Genomic DNA, 13,949 nt, shown 5'->3' with positions numbered 1-13,949 from the left:
TGGCCACCTGTTTATCTTCTTTGGAAAAATGTCTGTTCGTATCCTCTGCCCATTTTTTATCGGGTTGTTGGTTTTTTTGTTGTTGAGTTCTATGAGTTCTTAATGTATTTTGGAAATTAACCCCTTGTTGAATATATGATTTGCAAGTATTTTCTCCCAGTTGGTGGATTGTCTTTCCATTTTTTTCCTGGTTTCCTCTGCCTTGCAGAAGCCTTTCAGTCTCATGTAGTCCCATTTGTTTCTTCTCTTTTTTTTTTGGAAGATTAGCCCTGAGCTAACATCTCTGCCCATCTTCCTCTATTTTATATGTAGGATGCCTGGCACAGCACCACTTGACAAGCAGTGCATAGGTCCACACCTGGGATCCGAACTGGTGAACCCTGGGCTGCCAAAGCAGAACGTGCAAACTTAACTGCTGCGCCACCAGGCCAGCCCCTGTTTATTTTTTCTTGTGTTTCCCTTTCCTGAGTAGACATGGTGTTCAAAAAGATGTTGCTAAGACCAGTGTCAAAGAGTGCACTGCCTGTATTTTCTTCTAGGAGTTTTACAGTTACAGGTCTTACATTCAAGTCTTTTATCCATTTTGAGTTAATTTTTGTGTATGGTATAAGATAATGGCCTACTTTCATTCTTTTGTGTGGGGCTCTCCAGTTTTCCCAACACCATTTATTGAAGAGACTATCCTCTCTGTCCTCTCTCCTTTGTATGTTCTTGGCTCCTTTGTCAAAGGTTAACTGTCTGTAGATGTGTGGTTTTATTTCTGGGCTTTCAGTTCTGTTCCATTGATCTGCATGTCTGTTTTTGTACCAGTACCATGCTATTTTCATTACTATAGCTTTGTAGTATATTTTGAATCGGGGATTGTGATACCTCCAGCTTTGTTCTTTTTTCTTGGGATCGCTTTAGCTATTTAGGGTCTTTTGTTGCCCCATATAAATTTTAGGATTCTTTGTTCTCTTTCGGTAAAGAATGTCATTGGGATTCTGACTGGATTGCATTGAATTTGTAGATTGCTTTAGGTAATATGGACGTTTTAACTATGTTTATTCTTCCAATCTGTGAGCATGGAGTATCTTTCCACTTCCTTATATATTCTTCAGTTTCTTTCAATAATGTCTTACAGTTTTCAGTGAAGAGGTCTTTCACCTCCTTGCTTAAATTTATTCCTAGATATTTTATTCTTTTTGTTGCTGTTGTAAATGTGATTGTATTCTTGAATTCTCATTCTGTTAGTTCCTTGTTAGTGTATAGAAATGCAACTGATTTTTGTAAGTTGATTTTGTACCCTGCAGTTTTGCTGTAGTTGTTGATTATTTCTAATAGTTTTCTGGTGGATTCTTTAGGATTTTCTATGTATAGAATCATGTCATCTACAAACAGTGAGAGTTTTACTTCTTCCTTTCCAATTTGGATACCTTTTATTTCTTTTTCTTGCCTAATTGCTCCTGCCAAAACCTCCAGTCCCATGATGAATAGAAGTGGCCAGAGTGGGCACCCTTGTTTTGTTCCTGTTCTCAGAAGGAAGGCTTTCAGTTTTTCCCCATTGAGTGTGATGTTGGCTGTGGGTTTGTCATATATGGCCTTTATTGTGTTGAGGTGCTTTCCTTCCATACCTGTTTTATTGAGAGTTTTTATCATAAATGGGTGCTGGATCTTGTTAAATGCTTTCTCTGTCTCATGAGATGATTATGTGATTTTTATTCCTCATTTTTTTAATGTGGTTTATCACACTGATTGATTTACTAATGTTGAACCATCCCTGCATCCCTGGTATAAATCCCATTTGATCATAGTGTATGACCTTTTTAATGTATTGCTGTAGTCAGTTTGCCAGTATTTTGTTGAGGATTTTTGCATCTATGTTCATCAGTGACATTGGGCTGTAACTTTCCTTCTTTGTTGTCCTTGTCTGATTTTGGTATCAGGGTGATGTTGGCCTCATAGAGTAAGTTAGGAAGTGTTCTGTCTTCTTCAGTTTTTTGGGATAGTTTGAGAAGGATAGGTATTAAATCTTCTTTGAATGTTTGGTAGAATTCTCCAGAGGAGCCATCTGGTCCTGGACTTTTGTTTTTTGGGGTATTTTTGATCACTGTGATGACTGCCTCTGTGTTCGACAGGGGACTGGCTGATATGTTGTGTGCCAGGCGAGAAGGGTGCCCATGTGGGGGCTGATGAGCCCCTTTGACCCGTGGGCTGCCGTGCTCCTTGGATGGGCTGCCTTCTGAGCAGGAGGGTCACCTTCTCACCTGTGCTGTGCTAGGGGGAAGGGGCACCCACATGGGGGCTGAGCTGCCTCTCAGTGGATCCCATAGGCTGCTGTGTTCTGTCAGCAGCAGTGCCTTCTTAGCAGGTATGGTGCCTTCTCACATGTGTTGTGCTTGAGGCAAGGGGCTGCCACTTGGGCGCTGAGCTGCCACTTGGTGGATCCAATGGGTTGCTGTGCTCCATGGGCTGGGGTGCCTTCTTTTTTTGTTTGTTGTTTTCTTTTTTGTTTTTTTGAGGAAGATTAGCCCTGAGTTAACATCTGCTGCCAATCCTCCTCTTTTTGCTGAAGAAAACTGGCCCTGAGCTAACATTCGTGCCCATCTTCCTCCACTTTATATATGGGATGCCTACCATAGCATGGCTTGCTAAGTGCTGCCATGTCCGCCCCCGGGATCGGAACGAGCGAACCCTGGGCCTCCGAAGCGGAACTTAACCGTGCACACTTAACCTAGGGGTGCCTTCTTACCTTTGCTGTGCTCAGCGAGCAGGAGCTAACATGGAGGCTGAACCACTGCTACTTGGTGTAGAGTGTTCCCACCACTTGCAGGCCGGGCTGCAGCTGCAACTCTGAAAGTGTTCACCCAGGCTGATGTCACTGCCTCCTCTTATAGTCATGCTGGCTGCTGTGTGAGGATATGCAACATTACTCGCTGCCACTGGGGAGGGAGGGGGTGCACTCACCTATTTCCACTGCCTCCTGGGGATCCAGTCCTACTACCTTCAGATGTATAGCTGCGTGGATCTCTCAGACGTCCCATTGTGCTGTGCATGGAATCCTCTGCTGGTTAATGAATGTCCATTTAGTTGTTCTGAAAGGGGAGAGTCTAAGGGAACAACTCACTCTCCGTCATGATGCTGACGTCACTCGCTCCCTTGTCTTTTTTGACTGAGCATTTTATGATTCCGTTTTTTTCTCTCAGCATATCAATTGTGTGGTTTTTTTTTTTTTTAACTTATTAGTTGCCGTAGAATTTGCTGTACACACTTACAAGTGCTCTTTCAAATAACACTATACTATTTCATGGGTAGTGCAAGTACTTTGTAACAGAATTCACATTTACTCCCTCTCTTCCCTTATTACATTTCTGATGCTTATTTCACTTATGCGTAAGGTATAGTCATCAAATACTTTGTTGTTATTTTGAACATACGGGTATCTGTTATATCAATTAAGGATAAGGAAAATTAAAGATTTTATTTTAGCTTCATTTATTCTTTTTCTAATGCTCTTCCTTTCCTTATGTAAATTCCAAGTTTCTGATCTATATCATTTTCCTTCTTGGGAAGAATTTTTTTAAATGTTTCTTGGAAAGCAGATCTACCGGCCACACATCCTCGATTTTTGTTTGTCTGAGAAGTCTTTATTTGTTCCTCATTTCTGAAGGATAATTTTGGTGGATAGAGTTCTAGGTTGTTGGGGCTTTTTCTTTCAACACTTTAAATATTTCACTCCTTTCTCCTCTTGCTTCTCTGGTTTCTGAAGTGAAATTTGATGTTATTCTTATCTTTGCTCCTCTATAGCTAAAGTGTTTTTTTCTTTGGCTTCTTTCAAGGTTTTTTCTTTGTTTTTTATTTTCTTCAGTTTGAATTATGATGTGTGTAGGTGTAGTTTTTTTGGGATTTATCCTGGTTTCTACTCTCTGAGCTTCCTGGATCTGTGGTTTGGTGTCTTTCATTAGTTTATGGAAATTCTTAGTCATTATTACTTGAAATATTTATTCTTTTCCTTTCTTCTTCTGGTATTCCTATTACTTGATGTTACACCTTTTGGATATTTGTTCTTTTTTAATTGTTTTTCCTTTGCATTTCAGTTTTGCAAATTTCTGTTGACTTTTTTTCTAGTTCATTGATTCTTTGTCTGTGTTCATCTACTAATGAGCCTGTGAAAGGCATTTTTCATTTCTGTTACAGTGTTTTTTATTTTCTAGCATTTCCTTTTGATTCTTAGAGTTTTTGTTTCTGCTTACATTACCCATCTCTTCTGGATGTTGTCAACTTTTTCCATTAGAGCACTTAGCATATTAATCATAGTTTTAAATTTTCAGTCTAATTTCAGCATTTCTGCCATTTCTGATTCTGGTTCTGTGTTTTTTTGTCTTTTGTATGCCTTGTCATTTTTTTCTTGAAAGCTATGCATGATGCCCTGGATAAAAGGAACTGAAGTAAGTAGGCCTTTAGTGTGAGACTTTACATCTGTCTGTCTAGGGATTAGGCTATATTTACTGTTTGCTGTAGCTGTAGGTGTAGAAATCTCTGATGTCCTTGTTTTTTGTTTCCCCTGTTGTTTTAGGAACTTAGAGACATCTTAAATAAGATCTGAGACATGAAGTTTTTTGAATTGTAATCTCTTACTATACAGGAGCCTTACTGATGTGTAGGTAAGGTTTAGGGGGAAGGGAAGTGTTCTGTAATCCTGTAATTGGGTCTCAGTCTTTTGGTGAGCCTTTGCCTCTAAGCTTTGGACTTTAAAAGTGCTGCTCGGTCTCCTTAGTCTTTAGGTGAGATTGAAGGCTAGAGGGGGCTGGAGTTGGGTATTTCCCTTCCCTTGGGTCAGTTAGATCTGTTAAAATCTTAGTCATTTATGCTCTGGTGAAATAGTTTCTCTTGAGGGCAGGCTTTATTAAGAACAGACAACTCTGGGCTTATTTCAAAATAGCTACTTCCCTCCTCCTGCTGCCAGAAGCATGAGGGCATTTTTCTCTGATCTTTAATGTGAAAACCTGGTAAGGATCCTGGAGGTAAAAGCTCACAAAAGTGGGAGGGCCCCCTGGAAGTTTTTCACTCTGAAAATTCATCCCCACTGAGCCTCTAGCATTTCATCAGTTCCAGTTTAGGTTTTCCTACACAAGTAATGGTTCATGCAGAGGTGCTTTTGAGCTTTTGGTCCGGTAAGGTTTGATTCTCTTTTTCTGCCCATCTGTCTCTCCAGTTTGGGGGGCAGCAGTTTGCCTTGTGGCATCAGTTCTCTGGTGAATCTAAAAGTTGTTGAGTTTTCGTTTGTTCAGCTTTTTTCTTTGTGCATGGGAGCCGCGACTTCCAAGTTTTTACATGCTGTATCAGAAACATGAAGTCTAGTCATTTATTTTTGTTTGTGGTATTCTATTAAATTGCACCATAATTCTTGTAGATCTCCCTCAATTGTTCAGTAGTTTATTGTCTTTCATTTATGTAATGCTTCAGTGATTTCTGTTATGATTATAGTTCTTTTCTATCTGTAATGAAAGATTTCCTTAGGTAGTTTCTGGGAGTGGGAATACTCGATTAAAGAGTATGGCGAATTTTATGGTGTTAATACTTTTTGCTGTATTACTTTTAAAAAAGGGTTGGTTAGCTTTATTGGTGTCACTTCGACAATACTAGTTATTGAGTATTAACAATTTTGCCAGTTTAGAAAATGTAATAAAAGTTACTTTGCACGTGGATGTCCAGTTTTCTAGCACCAGTTGTTGAAAATACTATCCTTTTTCTCCATCAGCTTACTCCTTTGTCAGAGGTCAGTTGACTGTATAATTTTGGCCTGTTTCTGGGCTTCCTTTTCTGTTCCATTGGTCTCTGTGTCTGTTCTTTCAGCAATACCATGCTGTCTTGATTTCAGTTGCTTTAGAGTAGCCCCATCAGAAGTAGGGCTTACTTCAGCGAACAAATGGAAAAGGGAAGGTGATTGCTCTCATACAAGATGAGGTGAAGTAGTGTACAAATGTGGTTTTGGGTGTCATTCTTGCTGTACATAAACTGATGTAATTGTGAATGTTAGAAAATCTTAATTCAGGCACATTACTAATCTGGGCATGTATTTCTTTTACAATTTAGAGTTTACTTAAGCCAATTTTCCAAAGTATTGTTCTTAGAGAGTACCAGGTACTGAATTAAATTTAGAGCCTGTTTTTAAATTGGTAATCTCTCTCCCAGTAAGTGAGCCTTAAAAGACTCACTCACTCAGGATGATTATGACAGGGGTCACAATTAAGACTTGATTCCTGAAGACTTAAATAGCCCACACTAGTAGGGTGGAAAAAAGTTCAGAGTTTATCAAGGGTAGAAAAGCAAGAAACCTACACAGCTACGTTCACCTGCATCTATTTTTTTCTCTTTCTTTCCTGATATAGTTTGTGTTCCATTCTCTTACCTAATGCCAATCATTTATTCTTCTCATTCTGGATCTCACCCATTCTACCCCCATTCCATCTTGTTCATTACATTATCTGCAGTCCTTTATTTTTGACCTCTCACTCTACCATAGCTATCCCACTAGCATTTAAACATACTGTTTAATGGCTATGTTGTAAAAAGAACCAGTCTTTTAGTCCCATTCTTCCTTCAGCTACTGCCCTATTTTCTCACTTCCCTTTCATAGCCAAAATTTGGAAGAGTTATCTCTCATCGTGGTCTCCAGCCCCCACCCTTCATGGACTACTCAATTACAGTGGGTGCTTTTACCTTTTCACTTTGCAAAGACCTCCCTGTTGCTCAGTCACTTTAAATCATCAGCCACTTTAAAGTGTTTTACAGCAAAAGTTATATATGTATGTGTTTAAAATAATTTTCAAACACTGCCATGATCTCCCATCTACTTCGGATCCCTAATTCTTAGTTTTCCTACCCTAAGGGAACCACTGTTGCCAGTTTCTTATATATATATCTTTTGGAAGTATTCTCTGTGTGTGTGTATACACACACTCACATATTCAGGGCTTTCACTGTGAGGAAAATAATTGTTTTGCTTATTTTTTCTTTATACAATCTTAAGAGTGATGTGTGTAAAGTCTAAAAGTCTCTTTGAGTGAGTAAAATAAAAAGTTTAAATGATAAAATATTGTGTCCCAGTGTAAGTGGTGGTGTTTTTTTCTTATTGGCATACATTGGGGCAGCCTGTAATTGATAGTGTCTTAGAGTCATTGAAATGGAATGTATATGTCTTGGCTCGTAAGTCACTTTTGAAACTTGGCTTCACTAGTTATTAGCTGTCTGACCTATTTGTATCTCAATTACCTTATTGTTAAATGCGTTAAGATTGTTATGAGGGCTAAGTGAATTACTACGTATAAGTCAGAATGCTGTTTATGAGGTGTTCTGTAAGTTTTAGCTATTATTATTAATCTCTCAGCAACATTAGCTACTGTCTCCTTAAAACATTTTCCTTCCTTTGGTGCCCGTGATAACAGACTGTCCTGACTTTTCCCTTCTTGTTCATCATATCTTCAGCCCAGATCACTCCTGAACTCTAGACCTGAGTTTTCAATTGTCTGCTTGGCACTTTGGATTTTCATTAGATACCTCTTCTCAACGTGTCTAAAACTGAATTTTTTTTCCCTCCCCCCCAAACTCTGATCCCTCAGTTTTCTTATTATCTTATCTTAGTTTATTGTACTATCATCCACGCAGTGGAAAATCGAAACTATGAGAGTGATCCGGGGCCAGCCCTGTGGCCGAGTGGTTAAGTTCACGCACTCCCCTTCTGTGGCCCAGGGTTCTCTGGTTCGGATCCTGGGCGCGGACCTTTGCAGACATCAAGCCATGCTATGGAGGCATCCGACGTGGAAGAACTAGAATGACCTACAACTAGGATATACAACTATGTACTGGGACTTTGGGGAGGGGAAAAAAAAAGAGTGCTCATGTTCCCTCAAGATCCTACAACTTTTAGTATGTAATAATTAAGTCCTACAAATTTTACCTCCTCTCTCCCTTAATTCATCTACTTGTCTTCATCTCAGTGGACTTTCTAATCATTCTCACTGAATTTCTAACTTTTCTCTCTATATCTCCTTTAATTTCCCTCCATGCATTTTTCTCCCTCGCTAGAGCCAGGTTGTTCTTTAAAAGACCCAAATCTGATTATCATGTCACAACTTTAAATGTTTCTCATTGTTCTTCATGACTCTGCATAATTTGGCTCCTGCCTACTTTTCCTGCCTCATTTCTCTTCTTTTAGTCTGTGTATTCTAGTCACATTGGTGGCTTTTCAATTCCTAAACATGCCAAGCCCTCCTTTGCTTCTATTTTGCACAGGGTTGACTTTCTGCCTGAAATGCTGTCTTTGGCTTTGCCTCGTTAAGTCTTTTGAAGATAGTTTCCTTGGAGAAGCCTCTTCTTACCCTCCAGATTCTCTCTCTGTTAAATATTACTCTTATGATATCCTGTACTTCATTTAAAAATTATGTAATTTGTTGTTTAATACCTTAGAATGAACATTTCTGGTTGGTCATTTTACAACCAGTATCTATTTGCTTTGCAGATAGTGAGTACTCAGTAAATATTCATGGAGTTAATATGTTCAGAACTTTAATTATTCTGAGTTGTTGATTGTGTCAAGTATGATGACAAAAGCAAAATTTTAATGGCACACTCTGCTGTAATTGGAAAGGCTTTTATTTCCTGATTCTCTAGAGCTGCACAGTCCAATACTGTAGCCACTAGTAACATAGGACATTTTTTCTTCAAGTTTTTAAAAATTATTTTTGATTTTTAAAAGTGTACTATTCAGTTGTTTTAAGTCTGTTTACAAGGTTGTGCAACTATCACCACTAATTCCAGAACATTTCATCACCATAAAACGAATCTGTACCCATTAGCAGATCCTTTCCATTTCCCCCTCGCTCCTCCTCCCTTAACAACCAATAATTTCCTTTCTATATCTGCAAATTTGCCTATCAGATGTGGCTTTTGAACACTGGAAATGCAGCCAGACCAAATTGAAATGTGCTATAATTATAAATTACACACTGGACTTTGAAGACTTTATATTAAAAAAAAATGTAAAATATCTCAGAAATTTTAATTTTGATTACATGTTAAAATGATAATGTTTTATATATTGGAGATGCTTAAAATTAATTTGTTTCCTTTTACACTTTTTTTTTTTTAATGAAGATTAGCCCTGAGCTAACTACTGCCAATCCTCCTTTTTTTGCTGAGGAAGACTGGCACTGAACTAACATCCATGCCAATCTTCCTCTCCTTTATACATGGGACACCTACCACAGCATGGCTTTTGCCAAGCGGTGCCATGTCCACACCCGGGATCCAAACCAGCGAACCCTGGGCTTCCGAGAAGCAGAATGTTCGAACTTAACCACTGTGCCACCAGGCCGGCCCCTCCTTTTACTCTTTTTAATGTGATTACTAGAAAATTTTAAAGTACATTTGTAGCTTATGTTTTATTTCTTTGGACGGCACTGGTCTAGAACTTGTTTTAGTAAGGACCATAAGTGTGTTCTCATGGTCTCAGTTTCCCATTATCCTTCTAGTCTCTTAGTTGCTATCTCAACCCTGCTTTGGGAATGTGACACACGCCAAACTCCAGAATTTTTTTTTTTTAATTGCTTAGAATGTGAAATCTTGGGCTGGCCCCATGGCCGAGTGGTTAAGTTTGTGCACTCCACTTCGGTGGCCCAGGGTTTTGCTGGTTCGGATCCTGGGTGCGGACATGGCACTGCTCATCAAGCCATGATGAGGCAGCATCTCACACGCCACAACTAGAAGGACCCACAGGTAAAAAGAAAATATACGACTATGTACCAGGGGGTTTTGGGGAGGAAAAGGAACCATAAAATCTTTTTTTTAAAAAAAAGGTGGAAATCTTTCTTATTTCCTGGGCCTTAGTAGGGGAAAGATAAGTCATTTATATTAAATTATGAGAAAGTAATGGCGACTGTTAAATCTTTTAAGCCTCGTTTCCAGCAAATTAGGAAGAACTGAATTTCACATTTATTTGCATAATAATAATGAGCAGTGCTGCTAAATTTTGGTAGTTGTGATTTGACTAGGAAACAAATTAATAGTTTCTGTATAGCATATGAGAATTATCTATACCTATAGGTCTCAGAATTATATTTGTCTTGTCTGAAATTTGTATTTAAATTTTATTTTAGAACAAATTTTCCAGAATAAATGGAAGTGAGACTAATGTGATAAATTATCCTTTAAAAAATACAATATTTGCTTTAGGTGGAAGTTTTCTGTTTTAGCATCGTTATCAGAAGTCAACATATTACAGTGTTAAATGGGTACTATATACACTCAGCATTCACTGTGTGGCAGGCATTGTTCTACATACTGTATTAATTCATTTAATTCCCCCATGAACTATTTGTGGTAGGTACTATTATAATCCCCAATTGACAGAGGATGAAACTGAGGTATGGAGTGGTTAATTAACTTGCACAAGGTCACATAGGAAGTTTTAAATAAGTTAAATAACAATATAATTTATACTTATTGCTTATATCATAAATCTTTCAATTTTTAGTTTTTCTCACTAGAATGTAAGCTCAAAGTGGGCAGGGGCTTAGTTTTGTTTACTAACAGTAGAGATTACTTTCTGGCATATAGTAGACCTCGGGAATTATTTGAAAGAATTCTGTGTTGATAGTATCAGTTCACCAAGAGAGTTGGCCTTGGACATCTATTAGAATTGCTATAAATTTTGCACTGTTGCTTGTTAGTAATAATCTTTGTTTATTTACCACATCCAAATTAGCTTTAACATTTTGTGCTATTTTGCATGCTTTATATATATCTTAATAAAATAGTTGAGTTAAGAAATGTTTACTAGGAGCTGCAGCTTCTATTCATCTCTTTACATTTTATGTATTAGATACGTATTGGAAGAGGCCAGCTGGGTAGCGCAGTGATTGAGTTTATTTGCTCTGCTTCAGCAGCCCAGGGTTTGCTGGTTCACATTCCAGACGTGGACCTATGCACCACTTAGCAAGCCATGCTGTGGCAGGCGTCCCACGTATAAAATAGAGGAAGATGAGCACAAGTGTTAGCTCGGGGCCAGTCTTCCTCAGCAAAAAGAGGAGGATTGGTAGCATATGTTCACTCAGGGCTAATCTTCCTCAAAACAAAAAAAAAAGGAAAGGAAAGAAACACATTGGAGCCACAAGAGAGCATCAGAAAAACCAAGACTACCGGAAGTCCCACTGTGTGTTTAGCTGAATTGGAAGAAGAAACTATAGAAAAGCAACTTTGCAGTGTCCCCACAAAAAATGTAGTGCAGTGATAACACAATTCTTCCAGGTTTCATCCAAAAGCCTTAGCCTCCCTTGTTGTTGTAGTCATTAAAATGAATAACACATTGTTTTGTTATTTATTTTTAGAAATTACATTTCCATTCTTAGACTGGAAACAGAACTGTTAAATAAATTTTATAAAATAGGGCTTTGAGGGCCAGCCCTGGTGGCCTAGTGGTTCAGTGCGTTCCACTTTGGTGGCTTAGGCACAGACCTACACTGCTCTGTTAGCAGCCATGTTGTGCTGGCAACCCACATACTAAAAAACATAGAGGAAGATTGGCATGAATGTTAGCTCAGGGCAAATATTCCTCAGCAAAAAAGAAAAAAATAGGGCTTTGACATCAAAAGTTTTTTTAATTAATATTTTTAGGGGAGGAGTACCTATTGCTACTTCTCTCCTAGAGATTCTCATTTAATTGTGAGGTATATATTCTCGTTTTATAATAATAAAATGAAGAGTTAGATGTTAAGTGACTTACTTGAATTAGCACCACAAGTAAGTAGCAAAACTAGGATTGAACTCACATTTGTCTGACTCCAAAGGCCATTCCTTTTCTAATACTGTCTGTCATCTTTTGCCATTTTCTGTGTCTTCCTTACAATTCTTGAGTCTTAAGTGGGATTTTAAGTTAGTTTGTGGGGACACTGGGATTGGAGTTTTGGATTGTGGAATAACTGGATGTTTAAATTAAACTGTGGAGGTAATAAAGGATAATTGTTGTGTGATGGAAAATTTAAGCTATGAAAAATCTTTAACTTTGGTTTTTTTAAAAAAGAAGAATCTGGGGCTGGCCCCGTGGCCGAGTGGTTAAGTTCATGGGCTCCGTTTCCAGAGCCCAGGGTTTCACCAGTTCCGATCCTGGGTGCGGACATGGCACCACTTATCAAGCCATCCTGAGGCAGCATCCCACATAGCACAACCAGAAGGATCTACAACTGGAATATACAACTGTGTACTGGGGGGCTTTGGGGAGAAGAAGGAGGAAAAAAAAAAGATTGGCAACAGATGTTAGTTCAGGTGCCAGTCTTTAAAAAAATTCTAAAAATCTTTGGCTGTATGCAGATAAAGACCACTCTAGACCATATAGAATGCTTCTTTATAAAGGGATTCATCATGGTGATTGTATTTTCTTGAGCTGATTTAGTAAATTTTTCATATACCAATAGTGCTCTTTTTCTAGAGTGAAAAAAATAAGACCCATTTTTCTCTGAATTATAATTTGGAGTTAATAAGGACAGAAGTATGAAAATTAATAATAGATTATTTAGAATTTTACTAACCAGACAGTTGAGGGCAATCTAGAAAGCAGCTTTTCTAATTTGTTACCTCCTTCTGCCCTCCCCAAAACTGTAGTCTACTCACTTCCCTTAGTATCCTTGCATTTTAGGGTTATTTACGTCTTTTTGGGAAGCAGATATTGTGGGAACCTACAGAGAACTTTGAAAGCATTGATGTTTGCAAGATGCAGTTACTTGTTTTACTTAGAAATCTTAGGGGGAGAAATGGAAGTCTGTAGTTAAACTTGTGGCTTCTTAAATTGGTCAGTCAAAGTCTGATGCCTCTGATTTTCATTTTAATTATTCATTCTTCTGCATACAGGACAAAGTATTTTACCATTGCTAAAATTGTACATTTCATCCTCTACCACAAGTACTGAGGAGGATGATGATTTTTTAAGGCGCAGAAAGAAGTTTCCCATGATGCATATTTATAATTAATTTTATTTTGGAGGTAAAATTATCTTCAGAAAAATATGAACTACTTTAATACCAAATGTAAAAAGGTTGTGAAATAAACCAGTTTTTAAAAAATACATAAAGTGGGGCCGGCCCCGTGGCCGAGTGGTTAAGTTCGCACGCTCCGGTGCGGTGGCCCAGGGTTCAGATCCTGGGCGCGGACATGGCACCACTCATCAGGCCACGTTGAGGCGGCGTCCCGTATGCCACAACTAGAAGGACCTGCAACTAGGATATACAACTATGTACCGGGGGGGATTTGAGAAGATAAAGCAGAAAAAAAAAAAAAAAAAGATTGGCCACAGTTGTTAGCTCAGGTGCCAATCTTTAAAAAAAAAAAAAAAGTAATTTTTAAGTTCTCTGTTCTTATTAAAAGATGTTAAGAGTAATTCGGAGTCATATGACATCCTTGAAATTTGTTTTTTATTTATTTTTTCTGTACTTAACATTCTGTAGTAAAACTGTTTAGTACAGAAAAAGAATAAAAATGGTATCTTCTGTTAGGGGTGGGTGGAGGAAGCTGAGGACCTTAAAACAGTAATTCTTACACTGTTCCATCCAGTAAAAGTTTAAGAAGTTTGGTTCTAAAGCAAAAATTTAGGCTTTCTCTCATAAGAGTATACATATGTTTTGTTACTTAGGTAAAAATATGAATTCCCAACTCAAAATTGAAAACATAACTTGTGTATTAAGGATTTTTGTTTTTAAAAATTGAGAAAAGGAGAGGACTTACTGTATTAGGAGTATAGCCCAGTAAGCTACTAGTGTAGGTTAGAAAACATAAGTGGGGAGCCCATTTTCAGACAGGTACTTGTGAACGTTAATGTGAATCCCACTGGAGGGTTTTCTAAATCATTTAAGATCTCTGTTGACTCTGAGAATGGATTGAGAGATTGAAGTGATACTGTAGATATGAAAGTACTTTGAGAA

At 38.1% G+C, this 13,949-nt stretch overlaps 1 protein-coding gene across 1 annotated transcript in view; it reads left to right on the top strand.

The window, feature by feature from the left end:
* The window catches only part of LOC124237215 (ubiquitin-conjugating enzyme E2 K), a 66,513-nt gene that overhangs the window by 25,804 nt on the left and 26,760 nt on the right, over positions 1 to 13,949 (top strand). The gene's annotated exons all lie outside the window — the stretch shown is intronic.

This window comes from Equus quagga, chromosome 3 (assembly GCF_021613505.1).
Source record: "Equus quagga isolate Etosha38 chromosome 3, UCLA_HA_Equagga_1.0, whole genome shotgun sequence".
NCBI classification, from domain to species: Eukaryota; Metazoa; Chordata; class Mammalia; order Perissodactyla; family Equidae; genus Equus; species Equus quagga.
This window is presented reverse-complemented; position numbering and strand designations above follow the sequence as displayed.